General features: G+C 42.6%; 1 long non-coding RNA gene across 1 annotated transcript; it reads right to left on the bottom strand.

Moving 5' to 3' along the window:
• Positions 1-2,277: 2,277 nt before the first annotated feature.
• LOC308457465 lies at positions 2,278-21,029 on the bottom strand. Its single transcript, XR_013976928.1, has 2 exons — positions 20,937-21,029; positions 2,278-2,396 (listed from the first exon to the last, which is right to left on the bottom strand). It is a non-coding gene; the product is annotated as an uncharacterized lncRNA (long non-coding RNA).
• Positions 21,030-21,302: the final 273 nt, after the last annotated feature.

Raw genomic sequence — 21,302 nt, 5'->3', positions numbered from 1 at the left:
GCTGCCCACACCTTGGCAACAAAATGCTGCTTGCATTCCATTCTTTTTCCAACGTGAAACGAAAAGTGTGTCTTATATGGGAAAACCTGTTCTAAGATCACTTGTACTCAGATTATTTATTTAATATAAAGCAGCAGCAGAACAAACTTCAAATACCTATCATCACTGGTCTTACCTGACTAGCCTCCAAAGGTGAGGGGTGCTTTGACATTCATCTTAATAAATGGATGGGCTCAACTGCATACCGGCATCTTTGAAAGTAGCTTTGGTACATTACAGGTGATAAAATAACCAAGGACAGTAACCTTCCAGCGTTGGGTTGGGCAAATGTGCAAGCAGCCTGTGGAATTCAGTGTCATGCAATAGATACAATTTTGGACTTGTCTTAGTAGACTTGAGTTCAAATCCCCAGTCAGCTACAATGCTTACTGGGTCACCTTGGGCACCACCTTTTAGCCTAATGCATCTCCCTTGGTTGTAGTGAGGATAAAAATGGGAAACAAAGGATTATATACAATGCTGCAGATCTGCTTGCACAACAGAGTTCCATGTGCACAACTGAAATTCCTCTTCCTCTGCTGTCCTCCGCCAGCTCCCCAAGCACCCTCAAAACCAGTTTTGTATTTCAGGGCACTGGCCTCATACAGCAAGATCCGCAGGGGCAGCAGTTCCAAATGTAGATCTTTATTGCCCTCTTATTCCTGATGTAGATCTTCACTCACGCCTTCTTCCCTGGCAGGAAAGGGCGGGGTGCTGTTTTGTGGTTTGCCTCAGGTGGAAGGACAATGGGGAGAAGTATAGCCAGGACTGGGGCAAGCAGGGGATGGGGAAGGAAGTACTCACTGGGTGACAGAGGATGGCGAGGAGGTGGAGGTCAATGCACAGAAACCAGAGCAGCAGGACCCACCACCAGAGCCAGAGGGGACCCTGTCCCCATGAACACTGTGGGCTCTGAGGCATAGGGATGCTCCAAGAGGCTGAGGCAGGCAAAGGCCCACAGCCCAGCTCCCTAGCTGGCTAGGTAGAGCTCGCTAGCTCTGGGAAGAGGTGTGTGATTCCTCAGCTGGAGTAGGATGGGAACAAGTGAGGGTCACCTGCCTCATCAAGCCCAGATGCTGCAATCAGCAGGCAAAGTACAAAAGGGAAGCAGAGCTGCTATGATGTGTCTGCTCAACTGCTCATGTTGGTGGACCTTGGCTTGGATGCTCCTGGACCTCTATGGGACTGGACTGTGTCCTGACTGTGACTGTGTCCAGACTGCGGGACTTCAGACTTGACTACTTGGCTTGGCCCTATACTGTGTTTCCCGTCCTTTGGACTTTGCTTGTGTGGTTTGACCCCTAGACTTTGAGCATTGGACTTGACATACTGGCTTGCTACCAGGTAGGCCAGGGGTTCAGGACACAAAAGGTATTGGGCTGGCCCTGCAATAGCAAAACTGAGACCAAGGAAGTTGGCAGCCAGTGTCATCCCTTCAGCTGGTTGTTAGGTAAGTAAGCAAGAAAGAGGGTGCTAGCTGAGGACAGATTGTAGTTGGTGGGGCAGTGCCCCATTCCCCCTATGAAACCAACCTCCAGTAGTTACACATGATAGCAGCACATTTCTGTATTTAAACCCAGATCACCCACTCTTACAGAAAGTGGGAGGTCCAATTTCAAGAGCAAGAAAGGTAGAATAGGTAGAGACATTATATTCTTCCTTCCATGTGGCTCGCTGTCCCTGGTTGCCCCTAACTTCCCTTTTCTCTCAGCCAGGCTCCATCACTGGTAGGAAGCCTGGCTCAGATAAAAGCTGTGAACAGGTAAGCAGGGGGAGAATTCAGCACTCCTCACCCACATTCCCTATTTGCTTTTAAGAACAGACTTTCCCATCCCACATTCTATGCATAAGTGGGGTGGATTTTAAACATACACACAGGCTACTTTCACGTGTAATTTGTTTTGAGCTTTTTTACAGTGTCGAGTTTTCTTCTGAAATGTGTTTACTGGAGACTTTCGTTTTGTTTATTTACAAATAATGTGTTTGTTTGCAAATGTACACCGAGAAAAGGATGTGAAGGCAAGTACCTCAGTCAGCGGTAGTTCCCTCAAGCAACACCCCCCCCCCCCACCTCGCAGTTCCATTGTGCCAGGCAGCTGCCTACTTCTTTTTCTTATGCTGGCTACATTTAAATCTGCCTTTTTCCTTTGGCCCCAGTTGGTGGGATGTTCTCTGTTGCTAGCAACTACCAGCAATCAGGATCATTAAGCATGCAAGCTATATAAAAGCCCAGAGGGGAAAAGTAATCATTTAATATACAATAACATTCGCATAGCAAAAACTTTTCTTGTGTTGTTTCGTGGCTTCAGGCAATGTGGGCAGCACTCTTTTCAATTTCTGAAATATTTTCTGTTCGCCTACAATGAAAGTTGCAAAGGAGGGTCAAAAAGTGGTATCGATAGATTTAGAGAGGAAATTACAGTCTTGCTCAAGTTTGGAGAGGGACTCCATAAAAGATACATCAAGATAGGGAATGAGATTTGGCTAACGATCTTGCCCCAAGCCTCATAAAACACCTGGAAGAAAAGAGAGGTTCATTTCTTAGCCCCTCCTCAGATCTCCTTATAAAACACATTGCCCACAGGTCTCGAGCCTGTCAGAATTTTAAAAAATAAACAGCATTTCAAGGATAATTCTACAGGCAGCAGCCACAGAGCACCCACAAAGTCTGTTGAGTTGCCATGGTGACAAATTTCTGCTTTGGGTATGAGAGCACAGTTCTCTATAGAAAGGCGTTTTTGAAGAAATCTAAAAAGCATTAACCCCAACATAGCAGTTTACAATTCCTCTTGCCAAAACTACCTAATCGACATGGATCTTTCTTTATGAATGAGCATTGCCAAACCAAATAAATTAGTTGGGCAATTCCATTGATTGAGCTTCACTTGCAAGTTCATTTGCTGAGTTCAGACTGACAGCAAAAATATACTTGTATTCACTTTACACACACTGGAATTATTCATCGTTCTGCCATTGAGAACATGGACCAAACAGGCTTGACTCTGAATCATGATCTGAAGTCGTTTAAGGCAGCACAACTGTGTTCTGAACTGGGCCTGCGTTACACAAACTCGCAACTTTTAATATACTTAGCAGAGCTTGTAACTTAATGCCATGGCAGTCACTCAGCCCAAATTATATATTAGCTAATGAAAGACTTCAGAACAAGCCCTTCCAGTGCCCAGCATAGGGCTCGCAGGTAATCGTGATGGATTAAACCAGCATTTTCTCGCTCATTTTGCAATCTGAATCCCACATGAGAAAAGAACTGCATGGAGTCCTCCCACTGAACAAATTTCACTCAGTCACAAAAGAAGCGCAGCTGAGCCTGCGGGCAGCTTCGCCCTCCTATACAGGGACAGCCCTTGGCACAGGGACATGGGCTCCATCCTTGGCAGGTGTCAAGTGATGCATCTCGATCCAACGGGGCCATTCCTCAACTCTTCCAAAGGGATGTGGCTGTGCTGAAAATAAACTTGCTCAAATTGAATTCCTCCCTCTGTTGGCGTAGCCTGATAGGGGTCCCCATTCTCGCCAAGCACCTCCTTTGCTCAGCCTTCCTCCCCCTTCACCCCTGCTGCATTCTGAGCCAGGGGGGCTCACTGTCATGGAGGCAACAGAGGGATCTGACTCCACAGCGTGGCTTCACAAGCCTTGAGGTTGAAGCAAGGATAAGCTGATGGGTGGGAGGATAATCCGCATTTTAAGAACACTTTCATAGAGATACAAAAAGGGAAACACTGCCGCCAACTCCCCGTTGTTCATAAAATTACAGAGCAGCAAAGCCGTCACTGCCTGCTTTGTCTTGGCATGTCAAGAGGCAAGGACAGCAAGGGGGAAGGAATTCTTTCTTCTCTCCCTCCCTCTTTTCTCATGCCAGAAACAGCCCTCTCCACCCCAATACTGCCCCACACTTCTCACTACTCCATGATACCACAGCATTTCCCAGCACCATACCTAGAGCTATTGAACTATACAGTTACATTGTGCTTAGTACAATAAGAGGGTTTGCTGGTTGGCCTTGGTGCATTATTTAAAATACAAGAGCAATGGAGTCCAACTTTTCAGGAGATGAACTAAGCAAGTGTCTGGATGCAGTTTTATTTATTGGAGTTCTGCTACTATTGCTGGATCAAAGGTATTTTTATACATGGAGGCTGAAAGTAAATCTTGCTGCAGTCGGGTTTGTGATGAAAAGGTGAAGCCTACGTTTACCACAATCACAGAACTGTACAGTCGGACAGGACCACAAGGGTCATCTAGTCCAACCCCCTGAGACGCAGGAATCTTTTTGTCCAACATGGGACTCGAACCCATGACCCTAAGTTTAAGAGCCTCTTGCTCTATGGACTGAACTATCCTCTTTGTTCTCAGTGTTTATGTGCATTACAAATGCCCCCCTCGGCTTTCTCCTCTGCATTAACAAGGATCAGATGCTAACATAAATTGCATACGCTGGCCTCTGAGGCCTGAAACGTGTGTTTTCAGGACCCACCCTTTTCCTGTGAGAGTAATTTGTTTTAACTGCTTTAGTTCTGAATTTTAAATTGTTGTACCCTGGGGCCTGCTGCTGAAGGACAAAGAGTAATAATAATAATCAATTTTTTGTTAATCTCCTGTTTAAGGGACGCGGGTGGCGCTATGGGTTAAACCACAGAGCTTAGGACTTGCCAATCAGAAGGTTGGCGGTTCGAATCCCCGTGACGGGGTGAGCTCCCATTGCTCAGTCCCTGCTCCTGCCAACCTAGCAGTTTGAAAGCACATCAAAGTGCAAGTAGATAAATAGGTACCGCTCTGGCGGGAAGGTAAACGGCGTTTCCGTGCACTGCTCTGGTTTGCCAGAAGCAGCTTAGTCATGCTGGCCACATGACCCGGAAGCTGTATGCCGGCTCCCTTGGCCAATAAAGCGAGATGAGTGCCGCAACCCCAGAGTCGGCCACGACTGGACCTAGTGGTCAGGGGTCCCTTTACCTTTAACAGTGGAATCTTAACCTACAGGTGTACCAACTAGAAGAGTTATGATGGGGCAGATATCCCCACCCTTTGGAGAGGACCCTATGCTTGTTGCCACCCAGCCAGAGAAATCCCTGTAGGGTTAATTAGGAGAAGAACCTGCAGAAAAGACAAACTGGGGAGACAGGGAGACAGTTTTGTGCACACCCACCAAACACAGCAGATGGAAGGAAACCCACTCCCATAAGAGATATGAAACCCCCTCACCAAAGCCCATGTTTCAGGGCAGAGCTCCAAGCTGCTCAATTCTCTGGTGCCTACCTCCTGGTCCACGAGTGCTCAAGTGCTGTTGCAAGCATGGCAGGCTGAGATTTGTGGTTTAGGGGTGACATCTAGGCTACATCATCATCTTGCCTGAGCAAGGGACCTATCCTTGTACAGCAAGAACTCTAAAGCCCCAACCTTCTTCTCTGGTTTATTTCTCCTCATCTTCCCTGAGAGCTGCCTTGGACCTTGACCCCTGGCTGATTCTAACTACATGTCTGCTTCTAAACCCCTAATCCTCTGTTGATGCCTTCAATCATGCCTCCAGCTTGGCCTTTTCTGCACACATTTTTGGGGTCTCCTATAGAAGCAATCTTCTATTGCTTATTTGGAAGAAGATCCCTCTCTCATTTGGGCTGTGTACCTGCATCTGAGCCTCTTGACCTACTGTTAGTCCCTTGGTATGAACCCTGTCATTTTTGGACCATGGCAGCATCTGGCCCCATAAAAAGAGAGAGAGAGAGAGAGATTCCAGACTGAAAAATCAAAGTCTGTCAAATTTGAGGTAGTATTATGTCAAAGTGCAATATTCTCCTGTATTCATCAATTAAGGATGCTGGAGCCAGTTTGACAATGGGCAACTTTAAATATACAGTCATATAAATAAATTAGCAATTACAAAGTGTTAATTATTGGCAGTGCTTTTTTCGGGGGGGACGCATACCCCTAAACACTTTGTGAATCTAAGTTTGACCTCATTGAGGTGCAGTATTTCAAAATGAGTAGGAAAATTAGAGTACCCTTAAACATTTTTTTAAGGGGAAAAAAAGCACTGAGTATTGGTGTGTGGAAGAGAGAACATGGGAGAGAGAAAACACCTTTTACTCCTCAAAGTTTACCAAAGCAATCCAAGGAGCCAATGATTCTCCCTACTTAAATCAATATTGCCGCCACAACTTTCTTTGTAGTATTGCTGAAGCAAAAAATAAGTAAGTACATACTTCCCATCTCAGAAGTGGCACTGTTCCAGCAAAGACTCTGTGTGCCCAGAATGTTCATAAAAAGAATTACAGAAATGTCAAACACCTGCTTTATTGCCATCCCTGTGATCCCTTCCAACTTTACAATTCTATGATTCGCTGATTTCACCATTCGCCATTCCTTCTTCACTTACAGTTGCCCTTTTTCTTCAGGAACACCTTGCAGCCATTGAAAAACAAATAGAAATGCTTCCAAAGTTGGAGGAACTCTAAAGCATTAACCTTTCTGTTCTCCTGCTTGAGACATAATAAGCTTACCCAGGATGGATCTGGCTGATATGAACAAACCGTCACCACGACTGCAAGCTTGTGGATCCAAGCTCAACTTGGTACATGGAACTATACAGTAGACTGCCCACCCCACTGCAATCCCCAAGTTGGTTCTCCCATCTTTGCTTGAAGACCTCCAGTGAGAGGTGGCCCCCACCCTCAGGTAACTTGTTCCACTGTCAAACTGCTCTTATTGTTAATAAATGTTTAACCATAATCTACCAGGCCGTTTTCTGGCCTAGATGTTTATTCTGCAATCAACAAAGTTGAGTAAAATGTATCCCAAATGCCATTATTTGCACTTTTCACAACACTCCCACAAGATCTAAATGACTCCTGGTAGCATAATATCCTGGCCTCATGAAACCGGGAGTGGGGAAAGAGCCAAAAAGACAAGAACCAATGCAGCATTCAATCACAACTTTTTAAAATGGGCTGGAGTAATTGCTCTAGTGCTAGCTTTGCATGTCAAAGTGCATAGCAAGGAAATATTGTTTATAACAGTAGGGCTGCATGGCTGGGGCAAGGAGGAAGGAGGCCTTCTGTTTTTCTTCGAAACTAGCAGCACTGCGTGAGTGCTCCAGTCCTAGAGTTGCCCAGTGGAAGCATGCATAGTTCTCAGCATTCTGTTGCTTCATGTTGATCCTCCCTGCAGTATGAATGATTCGTTGCCTATTAGTCACTTCTTGTATTCTATTTTTCTATTATTTTTGCTTTATCTTTAAAAAACGTTTTTCTCCTCTTAAAATGTTTGTGAAACGGCATTACCAACATACGCCCAGCAGATGGCAGCATTGGCACAAAAGTGTTTGACAGACGGGCATGCACTGAAAATTCTTTCATCTTTCAGTTTTCAGTTTGGTCACAACAAAAATGCCCTTGAGTTTGCTAAATTTATTTGTGCATGTTACCATGCAGTGGTGGGGAGGGCAATTAAACCATCCTGTAGTATATAAAGTGATAAGTGGAGTGCCACAGTGTTCTCTTCTGTGCCCGTTGTTGTTCAATGTCTTTATAAACGACTTGGATGAAGGAATTGAGGGGATGCTCATCAAATGTGCAGATGACACCAAACTGGGAGGGGTAGCCAATGCCACTAAAGATTGAACTAGCATTCAAGATGACCTTAACAGATCAGAGAACTAGTCCCAAACTAACAAAATGAATTTCAAGAGGGACAAGTTTAAGGTTCTGTACCTAGGCAGGAAGAACCATCTGCACAAATATAAGTTGGGGGACATCTGACTTACTAGTAGCACATGTGAAAAGAATCAAGGGGTCTTTGTGGACCACAACCTTAACACGAGTCAAGAAGGTGATGCAGCAGAAAGGCAAAAAAGCTAATGCTTTTCTAGGCTGCATCAACAGAAGTATAGTGTCCCAATCTATTATTATTATTATTATTATTATTATTATTATTATTATTTACTCCCTCAGGAGGTGGGACTTTCATTTATTGGAAGTTTTTAAGCAGTTGTTGGATGGCCATGTGTCATTGATGCTTTAGTTGAGATTCCTTGCATTGCAGGGGGCTGAAATAGATGACCCTCAGAGTCCCTTCCAACTCTACAATTTTATGATTCTATCATTTGTATAAAGTTTTAATGCTCAGTGTTTATGAAGTACTTTAGTTAGGAGTGCCTTTTTTTTTTTTTTTTTTTTTTGCAAAACTTAGGAATCAGAATAACTTCTAAGCACCAGCACAGGTCTGAGACCTGTGGGTATAGGGCAGTATACTTACTTACTTACTTACTTACTTACTTACTTACTTACTTATAAACAGTGCTTTTTCTGGGGGGATGTAGGGGGACACATATCCCTAAACATTTTGTGAATCTTTGTACTTTTGTCCATTTAATGTATTTATTTTCCCCGATTTGAACTATAAAATGGTGTTTTTCTTGAGTAAAAATGAGAGTACCCCTAAACATTGGGGGGGGGGAGCACTGCTTATAAATAATAGGGAAAGGAAAGAGATGGATCCAAGATCCAAGATGTTGTTTTGGAAAAATGCAAAGGAATGTGGAGTTGATTTCAGCAGCAGTAAGTAAGGCCTGGAGGGGATGTACTGGCGGAGGGTGAATTAACCATACTGGTTAAACTGAGAAGTTACTACAAAAAAGGGAGAATAAGTCTCTTAAATAAAATAATATACAAATTATTTGCTGATGGGCAATTCAGTTTCTTTTCTACTCTTAACTTCTTTTGGGGTCATATACTATCTGCATGGGAGATTAGTTTTAATATTAATGAAAACATTTGGAAGATGTATCTATTTTGTTTTAGGTATCTTGTTTTTTGCAATGGTTTTGGCTATGCAAAGAAATAATATTTATATTCATCTATAAATACTAAAGTCTATGCTTAAACTTAAACATTTCTGTTCTCTTTAAAATCTGTTTTAATATTCTGTTTTTGCTGCCACTAGTTAGAAGTCCAAAGAGAGTTTATACAATTGAGATATCCAAACCAATGTCAGAATTGAAGTGGGCAGACCAAACCGAGTAGCATATAACCTGCAGGAAGTAAATTTTAGGGCATTAATCAGTTGTCATGCTCATAAAGTTGACCAAATAATTAAATGCATGTAAATAAATCATAAGTACAGGTAGCAGCACCATTTAGCACACAAAAGGAGGTATTCCATGTACTGCCAAAAACCAAAATATCAGTTCTAAAAAGGATCTGTTACTAAAATTTCAATTTTAGGATTTTTTTAAACACAGGAAACTTGTTTCCCCCTATTTGTTTTCTAGAATGCCTGTGTCCTAGCAACAGACCATTTGAACTTAAATTTAATATGTTCCAGCAGATGTTTCCTCCAGCCATCTGAACTGGAAAACACATAGATATCAAAAAACTTGACCTGTTCAATTGCACGAGAATCAATTTACCATTTGTGCTACCTGGCCTCTGACTAGAAGCTACCACTTTAGTTTTCAAATGATAGAAAACGTAATTTATAGTGATTGCCTTTGGTGTATTACAGTCTTTTCTACACTACTGAAGAAAAAGAAAGGAATATCATGCCATCTGCACATAGGAAGGCACCTGGAGGTTAACTGAGCTCATTTAATAGCGGAAATAAAATGATAAAGGACCTAAAATTAAGGATCTGCCCATATCTTAAAACCTTCTGGTGAAGCCTTTCTCTGGGTCCCCCCACTTACTGAGATCTATTGTGCTGGGCAGACTTCCCCAACCTGGTGCTCTCCAGATATTTTGGGCTCCATCAGTCTCAGCCAGCAAGACCAATGTTCAGGCATGATGGGAGTCGCCATCCAAAGCATTTTAAGGAAACCAGGTTGGTGAAGGCTAGAACAAGCCTTTCTGTAGTAGTCATAGCTGTCAACTTTTCCCTTTTCTTGCGAGGAATCCTATTTGGAATACAGTGGTACCTCAGGTTACATACGCTTCAGGTTACATATGCTTCAGGTTACAGACTCCGCTAACCCAGAAATAGTGCTTCAGGTTAAGAACTTTGCTTCAGGATGAGAACAGAAATCATGCTCCGGCGGCACGGCGGCAGCAGGAGGCCCCATTAGCTAAAGTGGTGCTTCAGGTTAAGAACAGTTTCAGGTTAAGTACAGACTTCCAGAACGAATTAAGTACTTCACCCGAGGTACCACTGTAAGGGAATTTCCCTTTTAAAAAGGGAAAAGTTGACACCTATGGTAGCAGTACGCATTCATATACTTCATGCCAGGCAAAGACATTTCTGTACACCCAGGCTCAGCATTTCAGCGTGTTTTATTGCTGCCATTTAGTTCTTAATTTCATGTATATCCCATCTTCCCTTCACTTTGCTCCAGGCAGATTATATGATTCCCCACCAGCACCATTTTATCAGCCCTGTGAAGAAAGTTAGGCTGAGAATTCATCACTGGACCAAGGTTACCCACTGAGCTTTGATTAAAATTTTGTTGTTTTCTGTTGCTGGGATATCTTGGTTTTTTGATGTGATATATTTTACAATATATTTCTGTTTCTGAATATTTTGCAAGCTATCTCCAGCATTTTATGGGAATACAGGATAGCTAGCTTATAAACAGTTAAATAGCTAAAATTAAAAGTCATCTTTGTTTCACTCACCCCTTTATCTTTAAAGGAATGTTGTTTGTTAAGTGGCCTGTGGGAGTTAAATGAATCCTTGCACCATTTTCAGAATATAAAAGAATAACTAAAATAAGCAAGTTCCAGCAGAACTAGAAAGTTTTGAAGCTAAATTAAACCAGTGTTTCTTGCCCTGGATCTGAAGATGCAATCCCCTAACCACACTTGACTGAGTACATGTCATCAAAATGAAGCCAAATCAAAGTGAGGGCTCTATGTCCTTCCCTCATTCTGGAATAGCTGGGGGAAGAAAAGGGGGGAAATGGTGCAAAGCAAAAGTAAAGACCACATTCTCAACCACCAGTAAATTGAGCAAATATTTCATCCGCGTTCACAAGGCTTCCCAAGAAATAGTCCAAAAGTGGTGGAAGACATACACACATACGTCAAAAGGGCTATTGGCTGTGTGGAGAGGCTGCTACCTTTGAACATGCTGCAGTAAGATTAGCTTGAGAAAACTTTATAAAAATTACCTATGTATGTTGTATGAAAATTGCTAGTATTTACAAATTTTGGAAAGGCCCTTGAATATTCTGCTGTTGAAGCCTTTTACTTTGTTTATACGCTGCCCTATCTGAGTGCCTTACAGCAGCTTCTTCAGTATCTGCTTCTGACCCCAAAGCATTGTCATTATAAATATTATGTTTGGATGGCTCAAGGAAATAAAAGGCAAATTAAAATAATACATTCCTTTAGACTCACTTTTTCTTGCTCCTGTTACTTCCATACTCCGGAAACACAGGTTTCTCAAAACATACTTAGTTCTAGTTCAGTTCCCATACAACTTGCACATTTTTGACCACAAACAAAAACACACATCTAAAAGGGGAGGTCACACCCTATAAATCCACACTTTTAAATAAAATGCATATTGTCGTATGCATTGTATAAGACGCCCCCATGTATAAGACGCCCCCTAATTTGGGGACTAAATTTAAAGAAAATTAGGGGCAATGGCCCAAAGTTGTTGAACTTTTTTTAGGGGGAATTACACGTGCGCCATCATCCCAGCAGGGCCATTGGCAAAGTGGGCAGCCGCTCCCCCCATGCCACTGCGGGTAGGAAGCTCCCTAGAGCGCGGGCCGCCAACCAGCTGGAGGGTGGGTGTGCAGCTCCCCCCCCCCATGCCACTGCAGGGAACGCTCCATAGAGCGCACACCTCCCCCACGCCACTATCCATGTATAGGACAACCCCAGTTTTTGGACAAGGTTTTTTAGTCAAAGAAACTCATCTAATACACGGAAAAATACAGTATAGTCCTTAAATAGTCTGCTATGGAAGGATCCAGGACCTGTTCCAGCTGATGGAGTAGCAGCAGTTTTGTAGAGATGGCAGTGATGATGGTGCATATAATTTGCTAGCAAAGCAGTTGGGCAATGCCAGCTCCAAAAGTTATGAGGTTTTTAGGCGAGGGGTCCATAGTGGGCCCCTGCAAGCAGGAAGAAACAAGGTCTGCAAACTTTCTGATACTGCTTCTTGGGTATTCCATGCAAAATGAAAATCCTAGTGTTGTTGGGATGGTCAGTCCCTACAAATGCCTAATTTCTTCACCTTCTGAAACTGGCTTTGTAAGAAGTGGTTCGAAGTGGCCACTGAAAGGGAATAATGAGTCCCATCCCAGCTTGTGGAGCGGCAACAGTTGGTAGACATGGCGGTTCAACTTGCTTGCTTCTCTCACACTCCTGCCCCTAAGGCAGCTGTTTTAAATGGTGTATGCAAGGATGGTGGGCTTGACTGAAAGCAAACTAGCTGAACAGAAGAAATTACATATGCCTCATTGTGGCAAGCTCAGAATATAGTCTCAGATTGTTACCATTCCTTTACCTACTATAATAATAATAATAATAATAATTTATTATTTATACCCCGCCCATCTGGCTGGGTTTCCCCAGCCACTCTGGGCGGCTTCCAAAAGAATATTAAAATACTATGATACATCAAACATTAAAAGCTTCCCTAAACAGGGCTGCCTTCAGATGTCTTCTAAAAGTCTGGTAGTTGTTGTTCTCTTTGACATCTGGTGGGAGGGCGTTCCACAGGGAGGGCGCCACTACCGAGAAGGCCCTCTGCCTGGTTCCCTGTAACTTGGCTTCTCGCAGTGAGGGAACCGCCAGAAGGCCCTCGGTGCTGGACCTCAGTGTCCGGGTCGAACGATGGAGGTGGAGACATTACAATTTTATGAAGTTTCTATTTTATACAGAAATCTATTCTCCTATAATCTATTCTCCTATATATGGACAATGCTTAAGATAAATTAATCGGTTAATTTTAGCTGATTTTATCTTTATTGTATCTTTTGTAAATTTACGCTATTTAGGGAATATAGTGTTAAGTGGTATATAACTTGTTTAAATAAATGAATGAATAACTTTAAACAAATACTTCGTTTCACATTTGGCATCACTAGGAGAGTCACACATTCACCATGTATTTTCTTCACAAACACCACACTTGTTTTGTGTTTCCTTCATTGTCTAGTTTTTAATTTCAGTATTCAAACTTACCTTGAGATCCAATATATATACCTTTTCTTCGTCAATACCTTTGCTAGCAGTGGCAGCACATTGGAAATCATTGACCTTTGGTGGGCACCAGGTTGGCTATCCCTGCCCTAGAACAACACTGTGTCCCGGCATCCTGAGGGGGAAATGGTGGCTGCCAGGAGTAGCCACTGATGTTTCTGCTGCTGCCACTGGAAACAGGCATCTCCCATACCAAAGGAATGAATGGTAGACCATAATAGAACTTTCGTTTATGCTCTGTGAATTTGTCTCAGGATGCCTGCAAACTGTAAATTTCTTTTTGTCCCAAAATAAAAGTACACACTTGTATTTTGTTGCCCATTCATCTTGCATACCATGGTTTGTTTCTCCCAAGCTTGGCTTGTTTTCCAGCAGCTCTTCTCCTATGCCTTTTTAGTTTCATGAGCATTTGGGACAGAGATGGAGAAACAAATTATGGTTAAGCAAGGTAACTGGGTTCAGATATAAAACCAACCCATAGTTAAAACAAGTCATGGCTCAGAAGTCAATACAAACCATGGTTTCACACCATGGCTTATTGACATTAGTTGACCCATGGTTAACCTGCCATGTTGGTTTCACACATTCATACAAACCATAGTTGAGCTAAGCAAATTACAGCCTAGTGTTATGTGAATACCAGGCCACTGTGTCCCTCTCCAGATTCCTTTTAAACATGTGCAATTTCTCCTACAACTTTTTGATCACTTTAAATTGCAGTGATCTCCTTTCTTATAGCCAAGTTACGCCCAATCCTCACCTTGATGACCTAAAACATTTACACTATCATCCTTAACGTATGAGAGTTGTCCTAAACTGGATGCTTCCCAGCTCCTCACAGCTTCCTGTAGCTTTGTTTTCAGAAGCTGACAAATTTGCTCTATTTGCCAGAATCTAGACTTCCTTCAGTCCCCAAGGCAGTGCGCGCTTTCACCTTTGCCCTGTACTATGTTTGGCATGTCTCCAGTGTTTCATGCATGACTGAAATGTAACACTCTAGTTAGCAATTTCCCTCTGGCTTACATTCTGACACATGGCTAATTTTAAGTTCCATTAAAATATTCTGAAGGTGAATGATAATCCATCATTTCCCATTCATTTTTAAATACACAGCTTCACACAGAGACAAAACACATATACAATGAAAGGTTGAAGTGTGTTAGAATATGCAAAAAGCTAAAATCATCAATGAAGCAATGGAAACACTATATCCTTGAACATTTGCAACATAAAATAACTAGGAATGTGTATAAAAGAAAAGGGTACCTTTGACCAGCAGAGGGAGACAAATTAAAATTTCCAAGAGTGTGTCAAATTGGCTACTGGAGGATGTGATAGGATAAGTAGTCTGCCTATACAGTGGTACCTCGGGTTAAGTGCTTAATTCGTTCCGGAGGTCTGTTCTTAACCTGAAACTGTTCTTAACTTGAAGCACCACTTTCGCTAATGGGGCCTCCTGCTGCTGCCGTGCTGCTGGAGCCCGATTTCTGTTCTCATCCTGAAGCAAAGTTCTTAACCCGAAGCAATATTTCTGGGTTAGTGGAGTCTGTAACCTGAAGTGTATGTAACCTGAAGCGTATGTAACCTGAGGTACCACTGTAGATCTTTTCAGAGAAATCAGGCAGAAAACGCCAGACACAAAACAGTCAATTTCAAAATGTTTACTGAAAGAGTTGGTATAGTGTAACCACTAAAAGAATGAGCTCTAGGAGGTGACTAGTTCAAATTTCATCATAACCACAAACTCACTAGAGCAGAGTGGTCCAACGCACAGCCCAAGGGCCACATGCGGCCCTCAGTGCCTTTTGGGGTGGCTCTCGGCAACATTTGATTCCCCGCCCCCAGCTCTTGTGCTGCAAGGCGTTGGGCTTTGGGACAGAGACGTTGAGTCCTCCCACCTCCTTCCCAAAGCTCAGTTAGCGCTTTTCCAACTTGGGAAAGGAAGTGGGAGGGCTCTAGGACACTGCCAGAGCCTCTTACCTCCTTTCCAAAGCCCAGTGCCTCACTTACCTGGCTTTGGAAGGGCAGCGTGAGAAGAGAGTTGGCTCACTTGGTATTAATAGTTGAACCTCCCTGTACTAGAGGGCCTTAGGCGAACTACTACCTTTCACCTTTACCACTGCACCTCACCTCAGCATAATATGGAAATAATAGTGCCTTAAAGGGATATTGTAAGAATTGTTGTGGTGATGTATGTGAATAGCTCTGAATGCTGAAAGTGCTATATACAGTTATGATTTCTAAATATGTTGTCTCTTTTCTGTTGCTTATGGATGCAAGATAGATTACTTTGATGGTACCTCTGGTTACGAACTTAATTCGTTCCGGAGGTCCATTCTTAACCTGAAACCGTTCTTAACCTGAGGTACAACTTTAGCGAATGGAGCCTCCCACTGCTGCCACGCCTCCACTGCACAATTTCTGTTCTCATCCTGAGGTAAAGTTCTTAACCCGAGGTACTACTTCCAGGTTAGCAGAGTCTGTAACCCGAAGTGTTTGTAACCCGAGGTGTTTGTAACCTGAGTTACCACTGGTGGTACCTCCAGTTACAAACTTAATCCATTCTTGGAGGTCCGTTTGTAACCAGAAACCACTCGTAACATGAGGCACACTTCCGCTAATGGCACCTCCCACCATCAGCGAAATTACTTCACACTTGTAATTTTAAGTTTTATTTTTCTAAATGTGTGAAAATAATACTGTGAGACCCAGATACAAATATCTTAATATGCTTTCTGCAAGGTTGATTAAAGTAAAATTAGGATATTATCCCTTGTTCTGTACTGACAAAATCTGAATAGAGTTTGACATGCAAGGGTTATAAACCCCAGAACTTAAATTGAGAAGCATCTCTAAAAATCGTAAGATTTGATACACCATAAACATTTATTATGGGGTTCCACTTCTACTTCCCTTTTCCCACCCTAATAGGAAGGACTCCCTTTCTTGCACTTTTATTCTTCTTGAACCCTAATTTCATAGCATTCACTGCCCTTTCTCTTTCTATATATACTGAAATCCACCCTTCCAATCCCAGTGGAATTTTTGCCTGTGCTACATATGGTGTGATTTCGTGATTTGTGATTTCCTGAAGAGCTGATATAGTAACACTAAATTCCTCCTCCTTTTTTGCAAAAAAAATAGAAGTTTTTGAGCTTTTTTGAAGCCAAATTCTATACTTCCAACATGAGTTGCCGTATGTCCAGATTTTCCCAGACATTACAGCGAAATTCCAGATGTATGGCAACCCTTTACTATCAGCTTTGCAACCTCATACACACTGCCCAGGCTTCACCCTAGCAGTTTGACTTCACCTCCATTGCCTCTTGAGACAGATGGATGCCAACAACAACAATACAGAACATCAGTTCCTCGGTTTAGTGCGGATGTGGGCATTCAGCCAGTTTGGGTCTCTGATGTATATTTTTCCTTATATGCTACAATACAATCACACCCACATATTTTGTTATTTTCTCCAGAGGAGGATAGTGTTGCAGGTATGAGGTTGTAACTACGATTTTGGGAGGTCTATATTTTGCGTCTTGTTCTGCCACAAATTTTCTTTATGTCTGTGTGGAAACAAGCATTATTTTTTTATGAGTAATCAGATTCCTACATCTAAGTAATTTTACATCAGCAATTCAGGTGCACCTACGATTGGTTCTATACAGATTAGGTCTGCTTCAGGTAATTAATATAGGAAATCTGCAATGCATGCAAAAGGCTGTGTGTTGTTGCACATTAACCACATTATAAGCATCTCTCAGGTCCTAATGTCTCAGTATAATCATGTAGTAACTATTTCCTACCTCAAAGGGGTGCTGTGAGTATAAATTGTTGAAAGGGCGGTGAAGCAGCCTGATGATCTGTGGAGAGGTAAATACGATTTCCCCCCCTATTTGGTCTCTGAGGGTCTGTCAGTTCTAGCTTGGGGCTCATTTACATGATCATGTGCACACCCACCCACCCTTTGTTATAAACGTGGCTAATTTGACATAGCTTCCCTGAGTCAACAAATTCACCTCAGCATACCCGGTTTGCTGTCTCAAATGTCAGTGTAACAACCCTAAAGAAGCACAACACATAGACATCAGCTAACAGAGGAGGGAAATTTCACCCAGCCCCTTCTCACTTATACAGGTATTGAGTGCACATGCTTTCACAAGGACAAGAGAGGTGAGACACCCAGGAGCTGTTCCTTTGCTTTCAAACCCACTTCAATCTCTGATACACCCTTTGATAATACAAAGAGATCTGAGATGGAAAGAAATTAAGCGGTTGCTATCTCAGGGTAATAGTTTGTGTAAATGACCTCCTGGACTCTGGGTTACTTTGAAACAATATGAGGGGAAAGCTGATATTTTTTGTTTAAGGAGGTGCGACATTTCTCTCAGGAGGATGTCATTGCTGGATTTCTTGTGCAGAAATAGTAAGCACTTTCATTTCCTGCCATCCTCCAAGAGAGGAACATACTAACAGAGAAAAGCATAGACTGTAGTCCGCCTCAATATTTAATGTTCTGCTAAGAGGTTTTTCCTCTAAAGTTATGCAAGGATAGAGGGCACTATGGCCTTCCCCATCTGGCTGCTTATGTAAGAATGGATATTTTGCTGGAAACATGCCATATCATCTGACACTGGAAATCCTTTAATTAGGTTTTTATTACTAAGGGGGGCTGTGGTGACTAGTGTTGTGGGCTGTGGGGGCGCTGCAGATGAGATAGCATGCTATCATTTATCAGGAACATTGAAGGACCAAAAAATTACATGCATTGGAGAGAGGGGCCAGTAAACACCAGTAACCGCTCCCTCGGTGGGAGATTCAGTATCCTCTACCATGGTCAGCTTTATGGGAAGTTTGGGGGGAGAAGCACTCGTGCTTGTGGGGAAGTATTCCTCGAAAGATTTTGGAGGGAAAAAGACAGGCGTCAGGGTATCCCCTGCTCACAAGGGTCGTGTGGGTTAAAACAATGACTTTATTCAGAGGAGTAGTGGGGGATTCTGCATCTCTGCATATTATTGGGGTGGGCTTCGAAGTAGTTCAAGGGCAGCACCGAATCCCCCACGTAAAAATAGAAATAAGCTTCTCCTCAGTGTTGTTTCTCTATGGGTGGGGCAGTGAAAATTCATGGGAGGAAAAGAGGCGGCTCAGACTCAGCAGCCATCCTAGCAGGCCAGGGCCGGTTTGAGCCGGTTGAGACTGGTTGAGACTGAGCTGGAATGAGACATCAACTGTTGTTTAGGCTGAGGTTCTGCCGCACCAAAGCTGACTGGAATCTCTGGACTGGATCACTCCCAGACGATCCAGGAGCTGCAATCCCTGCTAGAATATGCTACTAGAGCCAGAGCTCAGAGCAAATGCCAGTAGCAGCAGGGTTGCATGGAAGCTGTGGACAGGCTTTATGCCTGGAGATGGAGTTTTTGCCTGCAGGAAGGGCAGCCAGAGCTGCTCCAGCTCAGAATCCAACCTGGGTTTTGTTTCTCTCCGTCTTCCAGCTAGAACTGGTTTAGGGGGAAAAGAGGCCTCTCAAGTATCGGTTTTCAGGGAGAGCAGCTGGTGTGGAACCAAAGTGTGGGGGAGGGGTGCCAGCTTGTCTGTGAGCACAGAGTGAATGTGGGAAAGGTGGGGGGGAGGGGAGCATTTTCCTTTTGTCTCTCACACGCATTCACAATAGAAATGTGCTGTACAGACACCAAAAGGAGAGAGCCTGCCACAAATACATTTCACAGAAAACCCCACCTTCACATATAGTCATGTGTGAACAACATACAGGCTGCACAGCTCCCATAGCTTCACATAAAAACAAAGTAATGAGGTTAAACATCAGTGTGTGATATCCCCCCCCCCAAGCACTGAGGCAGGCAGAATGCCCATGTGCAGAACAAAGGTCATATTGCATCATGCACAAGAAATGTGTGTGCAATACCAGAATTAGAAGCATATCTTTATAGCTCCACCGACACAAATATATGGACAACACAAAATATACATACCTTAGAGTGATGCATGCGCTTCTTGATAAAAATACTAATATAACTTTAAAAACACTGCAAAGTACATTAGTGTTAATTATCTAGAAAGTTAAGGGTCTATTATTTTTATTCTTCAATTGTTCATTTGTGCCATAATGTAAATATTCTGTTCTAAAGACAAGTTTCTGCTTGTAAACTATCCTTTATATATTGTAAAATAATACATGTGATTCACTGGTATGGGAAGATGCTTGTTCTGTCTAGCCCATTCTTAACAAAATCAAAATCTTTCCTCAGACTGTGCCTCCTTTTTGTTTCAAAAGTAAAATTATGCAAATATTCTTGTGTTACCCTTGGATATGCCTTCTCTGTTGTTTCAAGTTTTAACAATTGCCCACAACTACTGAAAGTCAAAATTGCCTCTGGAAAAAACGAATTGTCATAAGACAGTGGTAAAACTTTATTTTAAATATACAAAAATAAGAATCTCAAATGAAAGATATGTGTGCGCGCACACACATATCCCACATATTCAAGACTATAATTTTTACATCATTAATTAATACAAAATTGAAGTGTGATATTCCACAGCTATTTTGAATTTTTTCCCTAGCATCCAAGGATGGAGCTACCTATTACCTTGAGAAACATGTGTTCCATGTTTGATGAGGTAATATGAATACAAGAATAGGGGAGAAGCAAAAAAGTGGGAAGGTGAGGTGTTTAACCCTTCCCATGCCAACCAGTTCTCCTACTCATTTACACACACACACACCAACACATCAACTGCTTCCCCCTAGCTAGGCTTATTCTGGTCTCAGAACTCAGTCAGGGGGAAATGGGCTCAAAATAGCCAGAGGAAGGAAACTTGGCAGGAAGTATCAGCAGGCAGGGGATGGGTTAATACATTCTCCTCCTCCTCACTGTTTCTTCCCTGAAGCATTATCAGATACCATCAATCACTGATTTAGCCCAGTTGTTTTCCTCTTTCCTTTGTGTTAATCTAACTGTGCTTTCACTATGTACAGGTTTCTCCATACCTAAGGAAGCAACAGTATTATTAAGACATTACAAAGATTACTTTCAGTCCATTGACTTGCTGGAATCATAAACAACTTTTCAAAGAAAAAGCAAATAAGTTTAACTAAGAATTAGCTCGTGTCACATTGTCATTTTATGAAGAAGCTACAATATCATTATAATAATACTGCCTGTGTCCTGGAGGTAACATATGAGCAAAGTGCTTGAAACTGTCTTGTGAAATCTGGTTTTGATTAATAGAATCAGAGTGCTTGCAGGAAAATACCTCAAAAGGTCATTTAGTCCAACCCCGTACTGATGCAGGAAATCCCTGGTGGTTACCATTCAACATCTGCTTAAAAACTTATGTCCCACTGACAAATAGAAGTTCTTCTGAATGTTAACCTAAATTCTGTTTCTTGTAGTTTGAACCAAATGGTTCAGGCCCCACTCCCTGGAACAACAGAAATCTATGTAACAGCTCTTCAACTGTGCAAATATGGCTATTACAGGTGGCAACAATTTTGCACAGAGCATCCATTCCTAGCCCCCATGCATGTCAGCAGAGTGCACATAAGCCTGCCCTACACCTGCTCCACCTGTTCTGTCCCCCATTCCACCCTCTTCTGGGTCCAAAAGGACCCATGTGTTGGCAGTCACATGTCAATTGGATGCGCGCAAAATGGTCACAACCTGTATATTGCCTCTAAATCAACCCTTCTCTATGCTATATATACCCAACTCTTTCAACCTTTCCTCATAGGATGTAGTCTCCAGGTCTTCATGATCTTTGTCACCCTCCTCTGTATACATTCCAGTAATCTTAAACTGCAGTGCTCCGAACTGGACATGATTAGGTAAGGTCTGACAAAAGCAGAACAGATTGGTACCATTGCATTGTGTGATGTGGTCAATATACCTCTGCTTGAATCAACCAAGAATTGCATTAGCCTTTTTAGCTGCTGTATCACACTGCTAACTCTTGTTTAGATTGAGGTCTAATAAAACTCCTGGATCCTTCTCATGGGTACTGTTATAAAGCCAGGTGTCATTCATAATGTATTTGTTTGCTTGGTTCTCCCTCTAAAATGAGATTTTATAGCCTGCA

The sequence above is a fragment of the Podarcis pityusensis genome (genome assembly GCF_964106645.2).
Source record: "Podarcis pityusensis genome assembly, chromosome: 10".
Classification (NCBI taxonomy): Eukaryota; Metazoa; Chordata; class Lepidosauria; order Squamata; family Lacertidae; genus Podarcis; species Podarcis pityusensis.
Note: the sequence above shows the minus strand (reverse complement) of the source record. Positions and strands in the feature narration are given on the sequence as shown.